This window comes from Muntiacus reevesi, chromosome 17, assembly GCF_963930625.1.
Source record: "Muntiacus reevesi chromosome 17, mMunRee1.1, whole genome shotgun sequence".
Classification (NCBI taxonomy): Eukaryota; Metazoa; Chordata; class Mammalia; order Artiodactyla; family Cervidae; genus Muntiacus; species Muntiacus reevesi.
The window spans coordinates 42147198-42161417 of record NC_089265.1 but is presented as its reverse complement, the minus strand read 5'-3'; the positions used below and the strand labels follow the sequence as shown (position 1 = coordinate 42161417).

Genomic DNA, 14220 nt, shown 5'->3' with positions numbered 1-14220 from the left:
CTATTTTCCATTTCCATACATATCATGATTTTCTTCCTCTTCTGGGTTCATCTTTGAAAATTTTTGTGCAAAATTTATGACAGGTATAAGGAGATCAGCAAATACTCATGCATCTAAACTGTTGCTTAAGAAATAAAATATTATTCATGTAGTTCAATTGCCTTTAGTACTTTCTATGGATCATATACTCCTCCTTAGAGACATCTACTACTCTGAATTTTTATGTTTATGATGTTTACCATCCATTTTATTCTTTGACTACTTGCAGTAATATATTTCACATGTCATTACCTAACTTTTATTGTAAAAAAATTTTGTTATTTAGAGGTTCAGAATTCTTTTTCACCACATTCTAGGTGGGACACTGAGGCCAGTCTTTCATGGATATTACATAAATACATTGTGCAAATAAAAAGGCTTTCAGCATACAACAAGTACTTAGAATCCACTACAATTTAAGTTTGCTGAGGTCTGTCAGAATTTTTGTGTCAAGACCTGACACATGGTAGACAATAAGTATTTTTTGAATGAAAAAATGAGTTTAAGATAATGCTACTTCAGTAAACTTGATTCTTAGATGAAGCTTAGGTTCAAAAGTCAATATAAAAGGAAAAAAAATCATATAGTCCAAAATCATCCTTAAAAACTATTTAGGAAATGACCTGTTCAATATATTGTGTGACCAGTTTTCCCCATGCATGGTTACAGATGACCGTGTCTTTTGGTGACTTCCAAAAGAAGTATTAGGCTTGTGTTGTTAGGGGCCATCCTATAACAACCAATCTTCTCTGGGAAGGCCAGGACTGCACTCAGGCAGCAGCAAGGCACATACAGGACAGGAGTGACACAGGAATGGAGGCTGCTTGGGAGAAGAACTCATGTATGACCAGATCATCCGCTCACTGAGATGGCTATTGTTGCCTTAAGCAAGCACAGCTGAATATTCGTAATGCTTGTATGATACCCAGGCAGGGTGTACAAACATTTCCTCATCCCATATTTTGGGATTTATGAGACATGCACTCAGTTATACATCTTATGGGACTGCCACAAGGAGTGATTTTGGAACTTACATAATTATAACTTGAAAACATAGGCTGTGTAGAAATAAGAGATTAAGAGCAAAGAGGCTCATAGAGACCTCTGACATCTTTTCTCACTGTTGCAAGCAAGTAATCGTAATCTTTTGCACAATGAAGAAAACTATAAGCAAGGTGAAAAGACAGCCCTCAGAATGGAAGAAAATAATAGCAAATGAAGAAACTGACAAAGAATTAATCTCAAAAATATACAAGCAGCTCCTGCAGCTCAATTCCAGAAAAATAAATGACCCAATCAAAAAATTGGGTCAAAATTGGCCAAAGAACTAAACAGACATTTCTCCAAAGAAGACATACAGATGGCTAACAAACACATGTAAAGATGCTCCACATCACTCATTATCAGAGAAATGCAAATCAAAACCACAATGAGGTACCATTACACGCCAGTCAGGATGGCTGCTATCCAAAAGTCTATAAGCAATAAATGCTGGAGAGGGTGTGGAGAAAAGGGAACCCTCTTACACTGTTGGTGGGAATGCAAACTAGTACAGCCACTATGAAGAACAGTGTGGAGATTCCTTATAAAAACTGGAAATAGAACTGCCATATGACCCAGCAATCCCACTGCTGGGCATACACACCGAGGAAACCCGAATTGAAGAGACATGTGTACCCCAACGTTCATCGCAGCACTGTTTATAATAGCCAGGACATGGAAGCAACCTAGATGTCCATCGGCAGACAAATGGATAAGGAAGCTGTGGTACATGTACACAATGGAATATTACTCAGCCGTTAAAAAGAATACACTTGAATCAGTTCTAATGAGGTGGATGAAACTGGAGCCTATTATATAAAGTGAAGCAAGCCAGAAAGAAAAACACCAATACAGTATTACTAATGCATATATATGGAATTTAGAAAGATGGTAATGATAGCTCTGTATGCGAGACAGCAAAAGAGACACAGATGTATAGAACAGTCTTTTGGACTCTGTGGGAGAGGGCAAGGGTGGGATGGTTTGGGAGAATGGCATTGAAACATATATGTTATCATATGAAATGAATCGCCAGTCCAGGTTCGATGCATGACACAGGGTGCTCAGGGGTGGTGCACTGGGATGACCCTGAGGGATGGGATGGGGAGGGAGGTGGGAGAGGGGTTCAGGATGGGGAACACATGTACACCTGTGGCGGATTCAAGTCAATGTATGGCAAAACCAATAAAGTAATTAGCCTCCAATTTTAAAAATTTATATTAAAAAAATAATCTGAAGCAGGCTACTTTTAGTGGGCCAAGGGTGTTGCCACAATTTTTTATTTTCTTCCACTCTCTTATCTCCTTTCTATCTCATGCAGTCATAATAATTCATTCTATTACAGATCACCTTCAACATTTAAGAGTAAAATAAAACACCCATTCCACTTACATGGAATTATTCTTTAAATGATTATTCTCATGCAGTTGCGGACCCAAGATTTTATCAGAGAGGATACAGTATTATTACTATCATTTTTGGTTACTCAGAGCTTCTTGACTTCTTCACCTTTCCCTGAATCTACCACTAATTACAACAGCTTTCCTTGGATTCACATCTCCCTGGCTATTGTGCCTCATTCAGAAAAGGTGTGAAAAGGATAGTGTTAAGTTTCCCTGGAGATGAGACAGGTAGACACATGTGTGCACACACACACACACACACAGGGAACATCTCTAGGTAAAGAAAGGGAACCTTTATTTCTTCACATATCCACCCTGTCCCCTGACGGCTGGTATAAAAAGCCATTACATCACTAAAAATGAAAAAAGTAAACTGAATCTATTAATAGCTTTGGGTCACATTAAGATATAAAGAAAGGTATGGATCAACTATGATACAGGCTTGCCTGTATGGGGTCATCAATAAATTATATGTGTATAATGGAGACAATGAACAGAGAACAAGGATAATACTTAACAGAGGCATTACAGGAAGTGGCAATTTCTTCACAGCATAATTAACAGATATTAATAATTAACTGCTGAGGTTATACAATCTTGAACTTCTCCATTTGCCTGAATGGAGAGCAATGCTCCTTAGTAGTGGATCATAATACATGACCTCTTTTCATTTGTTTTTCTCCTAGTAGATTGTAGTTCATGAATTCTGCTCCTTTGATAAATATTAAGATTTTACATTCTTTCAAATCACAGTGGACCCCCTATGTGGGGGCTGAGATACTCCTAACTCCCTGTAGTGCAGGGAGACTTGAGTTCAAGTTCCATCTCTGCCACTGACAAGTTGTGCTCTTTGAGACCTGGTACTGAACCTCTAGAAATGACATGGCAGAGTGGGTGAAAATGTGAAAGGAAGGCCATGCCCCAGCACATGTGGAGCCCTCAGTGAGTCTGGATGATTGAGTTTCATGGAAACAAGAGATAGCCCAAGGTTGAACATGTCACATGAAGAATGAGGTGGCTGGGTTTTTTTTGGTTTTAAAAAGCAGGAAAAAGAAAGTTACAAAATGAGAAAATACTGGGTTGGCTAAAACGTTCACTTGGGTTTTTCCGTAGCACTGCACTGAAAAACGCAAACTTTTTGGCCACTCCATCATAATGCAACTCATTTCACAAAAAGCTAACCACCCAATATAAAGAGCTCTAAGATACAGCAAAGAAAGGGCCAAAAAGTTATATATTAATATTTTTTAAAAATAGCCAAAGGTATAATCAGGCAGTTCACAGAAATGGAAGTACAAATGACTTACACATATGAAAAGATGTTCAACCTCATTTGTCATAGAATAAATGCAAATTAACTGTCACCAAGAGATCATTTTCTCTCTCAGATGAGTAAAAATTTAAAACTTTGCTATAGCTCAAGGGAGACTAGCACCCTGAGCCACTACTAGTGGGAAAGTAAACTGATACTTTTTCTTTGGTGGACATTTTTTACAACTGTCAAAATTACAAATGTATATATAACTCCTGATTTAGCAAATTCATTATTATATGCTAAACTAGTGTTTGTATAAAATGACATATGTGTACCTGGTTATTCATTATGGCACTGTTTATAATGATGAAGGATTAGAAGCAACTTAGATGTCTCTCAGAAGGGAACCAGTCAATTAAGTTTCAGTCACACACCGGAATACTATGCAATTATTACAAAAGAATGAGGAAGCTTATGTAACCTCAGTTATGCAGATGATACCACTCTAATGGCAGAAAGTCAAGAGGAACTAAAGAGCCTCTTGATGAGAGTGAAAGAGGAGAGTTAAAAAGCTGGCTTAAAACTCAACATTCAAAAAACTAAGATGGTGGCATCTGGTTCCATCACTTCATGGCAAACAGAGGGGAAAAAAATGGAAGCAGTGACAGATTTTATTTTCCTGGGCTCCAAAATCACTATAGACAATGACTGCAGTCGTGACATTAAAAGACACTTGCTCCTTAAAGGAAAGCTGTGACAAACCTAGATAGCTTAATTAAAAAGCATAGAAATCACTTTGTGTACAAAGGTCCATAAAGTCAAAGCTGTAGTTTTTCCAGTAGTCATGTATGGATGTGACAGCTGGACCATAAAGGTGGCTGAGCACCAAAGAATTGATGCTTTCAAACTGTGGTGTTGGAGAAGACTCTTGAGAGTGCCTCGGACAGTAAAGAGATCAAATCAGTCAATCCTACACTAAAGCAACCCTGAATAGTCACTGGAAGGACTGATACCGAAGCTGAAACTCCAGTACTGTGGCCATCTGATGTGAAGAGTAAATTCATTGGAAAAGACCCTGATGCTGGGGAAGATTGAGGACAGGAGGAGGAAGAGGGAACAGAGGATGAGACGGTAAGACAGCATCACAGACTCAATGGACAGCAATTTGAGCAAACTCTGAGACTGAAAGACAGGGGAGCCTGGCATGCTGCAGTCCACGAGGTCACAAAGAGTTGGACATGACTTAGAGACTGAACAACAAAACGCACTGATGTGGTGAGATCTGAGACAAATTAAGTGAAAGAAGGTTGATGCAAAATACTGTGTACAGCATGCCAACACTTATACACAAAAACAAAAAAATATATCTTTGGCATGTATCTGCATAAAAAAACTCTTGAAGGATGTACAGACCCCTAGTAACAGGGGTCAGTAGAGCTAGACACTGGGTGCAAAGCGACAGGAATGAAAGGGGCACTATTCACAGTATTTCTATTAAAAGCATCATGAGGATTAACTCTTCTATGTATTACCATTTACAACATTAATTTTTTTTTTAAGTTGGGGGTAAAAGCCATAAGCCCAAAACAAAGCTCTGCACACTCGGTACCACCCAGCAGAAAGGTTCAGTAACCCTTCTGCTTAGTAAACTGCTCCAGTGAATAACAAATAGCAACCTGACATGAATGAAGCTCTACTGAAAAAAATGCAAATTACTGGGCTGTTGGCCCCAGCTGGAGGTTGTCAGGAGGTAACAGGGAACAAGAGCAACACCACACAGCAGGTGCAGCGAGGATCAGCAGCAGACCTACGGGGGACCCAGAGGGGACCAGTGTGGGTGCTGACCCACTGATGTCCAGCACAGAGGCTCCTCTGCACATGTAGGAAATGCTGAGCCAAGGCAGCAAACACAACTGCAGGCAGCATTCATCCACCGGCCAGTGGGAGAGCTCCACCAGAGACCCCTGTAGGCTTTCCGGCCCGAGCCTGGTGGCAGCCATCAGGAGCCGGTCAGGTGTCTAGACTCAGCAAAAATGAAGTCTGCCGAAGGGAAGACGTCTTCACAATTTAAGATTTAGTTCTCTTCAACCCATTTAAAAAAGACTCCAGTTTCCTGTCTCAGTAAAAAACTGAGGCTTTAGAAATTTCAGCTGCGATGTTATCAGCACTAAATCGAGATGTTTGGATCCCGTGAGCTGGTAAAATCTCAACAATAAAAATCTGGAGGCCAAAATGTCATACATTTTTAGTTGTCTGACAGTATGGACAGAATGCTAGTTTCTGATTTTAAAAAATAGATATGAAACACACAACAAAGTTTTACTGTATAGCTTAGGGAACTATAGTCAATATCTTGTAATGACCTATAATGGAAAATAATTTCAAAAATAATATATGTGTATATGTATGACTGAATCACCTTGCTGTGTACCTGAAACGCTGTAAGTCAACTATATTTCAATAAAATAAATATATATTAAGAAAAAAAATCTTTAAAAAATTTTGAGGCCCATGTAGGATCTCCAGTTTTCTTTTGCCAAGTAAGAACCTAAATAAGTAAGCCAACACACAGTTCTACCCTATCAAGTCACTAAAGAAAGAGTTTGTTAACCTCACCAAAGGAGGAAGAAACTTCAAATAAAAAATAGTACTTTCTCTATCTTGTTCTTTTCTCCCTTATTTCATCAAAAAGCAGTTAAGAGTTTATTATGGATCAGCTCTGGGATTTTGATATTTACTCTTTGGAGGTGAGTTCAATTTTCAATTTAACTGAACTTAAAGTTAGTGCTTGTCTTCAGTTCAAAAGTATGTTATTTCTCAACGGCAGTAAATGTTTAGGATTATAATGCTGAAGCTTGAGGAAGCAGTAGCCAGCATCTGGAATTTCCCATTTAGCAGATAAGGAAGTCAGAGCCTAGGGAGGGAAAGTAATGACCTAAGTTAGTCAGGAACAAACAAGAGGAGATTAGATCTACACCAAGGCAGTGGAAAAGTCAGCAGCAATTAGGTTGGCCTTAATTTCAACTTGACGTTCCTCGGTTAGCCTTCCTTTTCAGGATCCTGTTAAAGGTTTCAGGGTACAACCTTCCCAAATACCCCAATTATCTCCCCATCCCCATGCTCCCCATCTCTAATCATGCTACAGGATCAGGTGGGCTGAATTTGATTAGCCATTTAGGGGTTCTCATTTGTATGTACCGTGAACACCCTGCTTTGCATGTGTGGGTTCAGAGCCTGATAACCAAGCACTGTTTTCAGTGGCACTGAGTGGAGAGATCCGATGCTCAGCAATGGGGTGAAATTGATTTAATATCTCCAGGACTCTTAAGAGGTTCAGTATTGGAGCTGAGGCCCAGAGCTTTGATGTTTTAGAGGCAACATTTTACATATGGTGAGCTTCCTTGATTTCAAACTGTAACTGTTAGTGGCCTCCTGGCAAAACGAGTGGGTCAGCAACTCCTAGGTGACAGATTTATTATAAGGGATTGGCTCATGTGGTAATGAAGGCTGAGAAGTCCAACGATCTGCCATATGCAAGCTGGGGGCCCAGGAAAGCTGGTAGTGTAATTCCAATCCAAACCCAAAGGTCTGAAAGTCAGGGAAGCCAATGGTATAAAGTCCCAGTCTAAGTCTGAAGGCCCAAGAATCAGGAACACTGACGTCCCAGGGCAGTGATAAGGTCGAGGGCCTGTGGGGCTCCTGGGTACAAGCCCTTTCTGTGTCCTCCATTTCTTTGATTATAGGAAACATCCTTCCTTCAGTCTCCCTGACCTTCCCTGAGTTCCAAGGGGCAGATTCAAGCAGTTAATTAGGGAACGGAGGGGATGTGAGGCCAGGGAGAAACAGTCAAGAGTAGCCTTGGGGCAAGGTTCTGTTTTCCCATCAGTGGATACACACAAAAATATCTTTGAGCTCTTCTGCAGATACTGAAGCCCCCTCCAGGTGGAAGGAGTTAATGATTAATGGTGGTATGCTGCCCACAAGCATGAAGACCCCAGACCAGTTAGACCCAGTTAGACCTGAAGGCAGGCTCCCACTTACTTAACCACCAACCCATCAGAAGAATGTCCACGGACTGATCACACCCTCTTTGAACAATTACTATAAAACTTCTCACTATCCTCCCCAACTGGGGACACAAGGTTTAAGGGCATTAGCCCACTGTGTCCCCCTTTGCCTGGCAAAGCAACAAAGCTATCCTTTTCTACTTCACCTAAAACTCTGTCTCCAAGATTTGATTTACCACCAGTGTACCGAGAAGCTGAGTTTTCAGCATCAGCAGGAGAAGACAGATGTCCCATCTCAAGTAGGGAGTGAATCAGCCCTTTTGCCACCTTTTTGTTCTATTCAGGATGATGCCCACCCAAACTGTGAGGTGATCTTTTTTTACTCAGTCTATTGATTCAAATGCTAATTTCTTCTAGAAATATCTTCACAGACACACCCAGAAAAAATGTCTTATCAGCTATCTGGGCATCCCTTAGCCAGTCAAGTTGACACATCAACTTAACCATCACACCTCCCATGAGGCAGGATAAGTGACTTTGTCCTAATATACAGACGGTGATACTGAGACAAAGAAAACTTAAGTGTAATACAATTGGACCAATGACACAGTCCAGTAACAAACTAGTGGGGGCACCCAGTCTTCAAAGTGAACCTGTGTAAGGCAGGGTATGCAGAAGCAGCATTAGGCATTACTAATTGCCTCTGCCAGCTCTGTCAAGGTGGACATTGCTTAGTTTTCACATACAACTATTTAACCTGGGTAATAGAAATTGGTTCTCTCTCTTGCCAAATCAGACAGTGACTGTTATTCCATTCTCCTGAAGGAAAAACAAAACAAACATAATGAAACAAAAGACACACTCCCTGAAGGTGCCAGTCTCCTTCTGCTGAACACATCTGTGATGGTACCCCGAGCTGCCTTCTGGAACACAAGGCTTTGAGGCGAAGAAGCTAACAGCCAGTCTTTAAAAGTGAGTAGTTGAAGACAGCTTAAATTCCAAAACCACAGAACATATTCCAGGGTGTCATTTACTGGGAACGTGTGATATCATTGTTCATCATCTAAATGCTAAACTTCTAAAGTAGTTATTACCACACTGAAAAATTAGGTTTACAAGCAATTTCAAATAAGTTAAAATGCTATGTAATATTCAGTGCATGCAACAAATTTTTCACTTTTGAATTAAAGGAAGAGGCATATGATTCTTATCGATAGGAAATTATCTTTCCCCCATCCCCACTACATAAATATTCAACAAATATTTGAAAAGTTTTGACTTGAAGGGACCTTGTATTATTGGCTTTACCAGCAACAGTCACACCTCTCATTTAATCCTGAGAAGAATATTCCGGTAGCTTTGTGTTCTATCCACATCTATATAAAACCTTGTATGGAAAAAACCAGGTATAGATCAAGGGTTGGCAAACCTTTTACAGTCTTTGTTACAACTACTCAACTCTATTGTTGTAGTGGAAAAGGAACCCTAAACATTATGTAAGTGAATGGACGTGGCTGTTACAATTAAACTTTATTTAGAAAAAAAAGAAGCACAGGGCCATCTTTTTCTCATGAGCTGTAGTGTGCTGACTCATGGTACAAATGGATTCTTGAATGAGTTTATGTCAGTGAAACTTGAAATGCAGGTGGTTGGCTAGTCTGTCAAAACCCTAAATGTAGCACTGATATTTGGCAATGCTTATATGCATCTTTGACATATATGTTTGCTTGTCATTTAGAATAATATCATAGCTCAGTTGGTAAAGAATTTGCCTGCAATGCAGGAGACCTCAGTTCAATTCCTGGGTCAGGAAGATCCCATGGAGAGGGGATAGGCTACCCACTCCAGTATTCTTGGACTTCCCTGATAGCTCAGCTGGTAAAGAATCTGCCTGCAATGCGGGAGACCTGGTTTTAATCCCTGGGTTGGGAAGATCCCCTGGAGAAGGGAAAGGCTACCCACTCCAGTATTCTGGCCTGGAAAATTCCATGGACTGTATAGTCCATGGGATCGCAAAGAGTTGGACATGACTGAGTGACTTTCATTTCACCTGGTGATTCAAATAAATCCCAAAGAAGAAAATCCATCAAACCTAAGGGCAGTCTGCAATGATCTTCACATCAAGTTAAACTCCAGTGAGTAGATGAAAATACAGGCGATTTCTTTCTTTTTTTTTTTTTTTTTAACAAATTCTTCAATTAGATAATCATTCTTGTATATGGAAAGATATATTTATTGCCAGCTTTCAAACCATACTTTCCATCCCAGAGAAGGCAGTGATGGTGTCTCCTACAGGGGAACAGAGGGATGGATTCAAGCTGGTTGTCAAGGGGCCAGACAGGTAGATTTAGTTTCATAAGTTCTGTTTTGTTTCTTTTTTTAATTCAAAAAGAAATACCATTCCTGTGTTTCATCATCATAGTATAGGGAGAAGCAAAACTGTGGAGCCAGCCACCGCTGAGTTCAAATCCTGGCTTTACCATTTACTGGTTTATCACTTTGGGTTAAGATACCTAATGCCTCAGGGCCTTAGCTACTTCATATACAAAATAGTTTTTTCTTAATGGTAAAGATGAAAAGTAATAACAATAATATTACAGAACATACAAATATTATCAATAAGACTATGCTTAGTTCATAGATGGTACTTAAACTTTGCCTTCTGTTGCCACTTCAGGTTCAAGTTTACATGGTAGAAACATGATAAAACAGTCTCTATCTTCCTAATCCCGTTTACACATGAAAAATCTACAACCTTGAGTTCTGGGTGGTACAGAATTTGGGGTCAAAAGATGAAGATATGGTCATGGTTCTCTTACTCATCTATTTTGTGGTTTTGGAAGATCATGGAACCAGACAGTTAAAAAGAATTTTATACCATCCTTAAAATCTTAAACAGGTCTAGAGCTCTTTTCCATCTACAAAATGAAATAATCTGTGGTGCAAATACATAATATCTAAAAATAACTTCAAGCCATTTTAAAATAAAGAAATAAAAAATAACACAGTGCACTCCGTTGCTAAGGGAAACAGATTCTGCAGTCTCAGAGCAGTAGTAAATTAAAACATCTCAAGGCACCCTAAGCAATTAGTTCTATGACCCAGAAAAATGCATTGGATTTTATAGCCACCAGAGACTTCAGAATGGCTCAACAGCTTGCAACAAGGGCCTCTCACCCCCAGGCAGGTAGAGAAATATGGGTGGGTGGGGAGGGAGCACTATTTGGCCCCTTTTACTGAGTTGTAACTGACATACAATAAAATGTACATTTAGTTCTCACATATGTGTATACCTATGAAACCACCACCAGAATCAAGAAACTGAATTTATCCATCACTTTGTGGGAAGGGTTTTGATCGCTACAGTAATGAGGAGATATTACTGGCATGGCCTGGGGATGACAAATGTTCAGTCTTGCACAAAGAATTAGCTCATCCAAAAAAAGTCAATAGCACATTTGTTGAGAAACACTGGGACCAAGCCCTTTGCTAAACCAAAGAAACTGAGTCCAGATGAGGAAACTGAGGCAAGACCCCATGTGAGCTTCTTGTTTCCATGTAATGCATCTGGAGCATATATGTTCTTTTTAAATTATTATTATTGGAGTAATAATTATCTTTCCAATTATTATTGGAATATAGTTGTTCCAGAAAAACATCTACTTGTGACTATGCTAAAGGCTTTGTGTGGATCACAACAAACTGTGGAAAATTCTTAAAGAGATGGGAATACCAGACTACCTTACCTGCCTCCTGAGAAACCTGTACGCAGGTCAAGAAGCAACAGTTAGAACCAGACATGGAACAATGGACTGGTTCAAAACTGGGAAAGGAGTATGTCAAGGCTGTATATTGTCACCCTGTTTATTTAACTTATATGCAGAGTACATCATGCGAAAAGCCAGGCTGGATGAAGCCCAAGTAGGATCAAGACTGCTGGGAGAAATATCAGTAACCTCAGATATGCAGATGGCACCACCCTTATGGCAGAAACCGAAGAGGAACTAAAGAGCCCCTTGATGAAGGTGAAAGAGGAGAGTGATAAAGCTGGCTTAAAACTCAATGTTCAAAAAATGAAGATCATGGCATCCAGTCCTATCACTTCATGGCAAATAGATGGGGAAACAATAGAAACAGTGAGTGACTTTATTTTCTTGGGCTCCAAAATCACTGCAGATGGTGACTGCAGCCATGAAGTTAAAACACGCTTGCTCCTTGGAAGAAAAGCTATGACAAACTTAGGCAGAATATCAAAAAGCAGAGACATTACTTGGCTGACAAAGGTCCGTATAGTAAAAGCTACGGGTTGTTCAGTAGTCAGGTATGGATGTGCAAGTTGGACCATAAAGAGGACTGAGCACCGAAGAATTGATGCTTCTGAACTGTGGTGTTGGAGAAGACTCTTGAGAGTTCCATGGACTGCAAGGAGATTAAACCAGTCAACACTAAAGGAAATGAATCCTGAATATTCATTGGAGGGACTGATGCTGAAGCTGAAGCTCCAATATTTAGGCTACCTGATGTGAAGAGCAGACTCATTGGAAAAGACCCTGATGCTGGGAGAGATTGAAGGCAGGAGGAGAAGGGGATGACAGAGGACAAGATGGTTGGATGGCATCACCGACTCCATGGACATGAGTTTGAGCAAGCTCTGGGAGATGATGAAGGACAGGGAAACCTGGCATGGTGCAATCCAAGGGGTTGTAGAGAGTTGGACACGACCGACTGACTGACTGAACAACAATAGTTGCTTTACACTGCTGTGTCAGTTTTGGCTGTAGAGTAAAGTGAACTAGATATACATATATATAATCCTTCTTTTTTAGATTTCTGTCCCATTTAGTTTACCACTAGAGCACCGAATAGAGTTCCTTGTACTGTGTATTCTTTAAACAAGCAATACAGTATTTGCTTAAATTCTAGTCTGAATCAAATGTTTCATGTCATACTGACATTTAAAAGCTATCCAACTCTGAATGATGTATGTGAATGTGACAGTGGACTCTCCTCGATAGGATCAGTTAGCTGGGTGCTCGCAGCCCCAGGGACATGCCTGTCACTCAGTGGCTGCTGCTGCTCTCTTGGAATACAGAGTTATGGTCAAAGATGCAAAATCCAGGTAGGTACAACTTTGGTTCTCTATTCCTGAAGAAAAAAGTCTCATTTTGTCTTAATCATAAAGATGCAGTATGCTTATGCTAAACTGTCCATGAACAAAAGGAATCAAAACACTCAGAAGGGCCTGAAAACAGTGCTAGTTGCTCAGCTGTGTCTGACTCTTTGTGACCCCATGGACTGTAGCCTCTGTCCATGGAATTCTCCAGGCAAGACTACTGGAGTGGGTAGCCATTTCCTTCTCCAGGAGATCCTCCTCACCCAGGAATTGAACTGGATCGTCCACAATGCAGGCAGATTCTTGACAGTCTGAGCCACCAGGGAAGCCCCCTAAAAGTGTCTATGAAGACCTTATTTATGCACTCCTTGTTGTATAGTATCTCATAGAGTGTCGTGTATAATTCAATTGTTAAATATATATGATTTTTATATTTAAGATATTAATTTAAAAATCACTTGGGGTTTCATGTGCTCCAAGAACAAAATTTGTTACCTATTAGAACAATTGTTACTCTAAAATGGGAAGCAATGTGCCAGCTCAGTGATTCTCAAACTTTTATGTGCTTAGGGTCACCTGGAGAAATTATTAAACAGATTCCTGGGTCCTAGCCCCACAGTTTCTAATTTTGTTGATCTGGGAGCGGGGAGCCCAAGAACCTGCATGTCTAACTAGTTCTAGATGGTGTTGATGCTGCAGGCCTGAGGACCATATGCTTTCTCCTGGTGTCCATCAACAGTTGGCTCTGTTGATTGGACAGTGTGAGTAGAAGAGATCAGCCAGGATGGAACACCCTGTTCTTTGTACACCCATCTTTGTTATAACTGCTCTAGCGCCCTAACTCATTGACAGCCATCCTTCCACAAAAGGACTCAAAAAATAATAATAATAATAAGGTTGAACGGTTTGAGTAGAGGCCCCAGAAGACCATGAGAATTAGAATACTCTGTAAACACATTTAAAAGAATTTGAGCCTAAGAGAACATACCAAAAGATTAAGATAAACTCATGACCTCCTGACTTGAAAGAGGAAAAAATGGTTTAATACATACTTTTTTGAATGATAGACTGTTAAAAAACAAACACAAAGGACAATTTCCAGCCACAGAGAGAATAACAATGTCATGAACAGACAGGATTATATCTTAGGGCTTGGAGTTGTCCATATTCTGCATGAAAACTAGTTCTCATAACTGCAAGGGAAAGAGAGAGAGGCAAACTTCTAACCTTTCATAGGCCAACTTTGTCCTTTAGCTAAGAGGATTTAAAGCAAAATGAGGCACAGATGAACCCACTTTCAGGGCAAGAATAGAGATGCAGATGTAGAGAATGGACATGTGGACACAGGGGAGAAGGGAAGAG

At 40.1% G+C, this 14220-nt stretch overlaps 1 protein-coding gene across 1 annotated transcript in view; it reads right to left on the bottom strand.

Annotated features, from left to right (window-relative positions):
- Positions 1 to 14220, bottom strand: part of PIP5K1B (phosphatidylinositol-4-phosphate 5-kinase type 1 beta) — a 338680-nt gene that overhangs the window by 154498 nt on the left and 169962 nt on the right. The window lies entirely within an intron of this gene.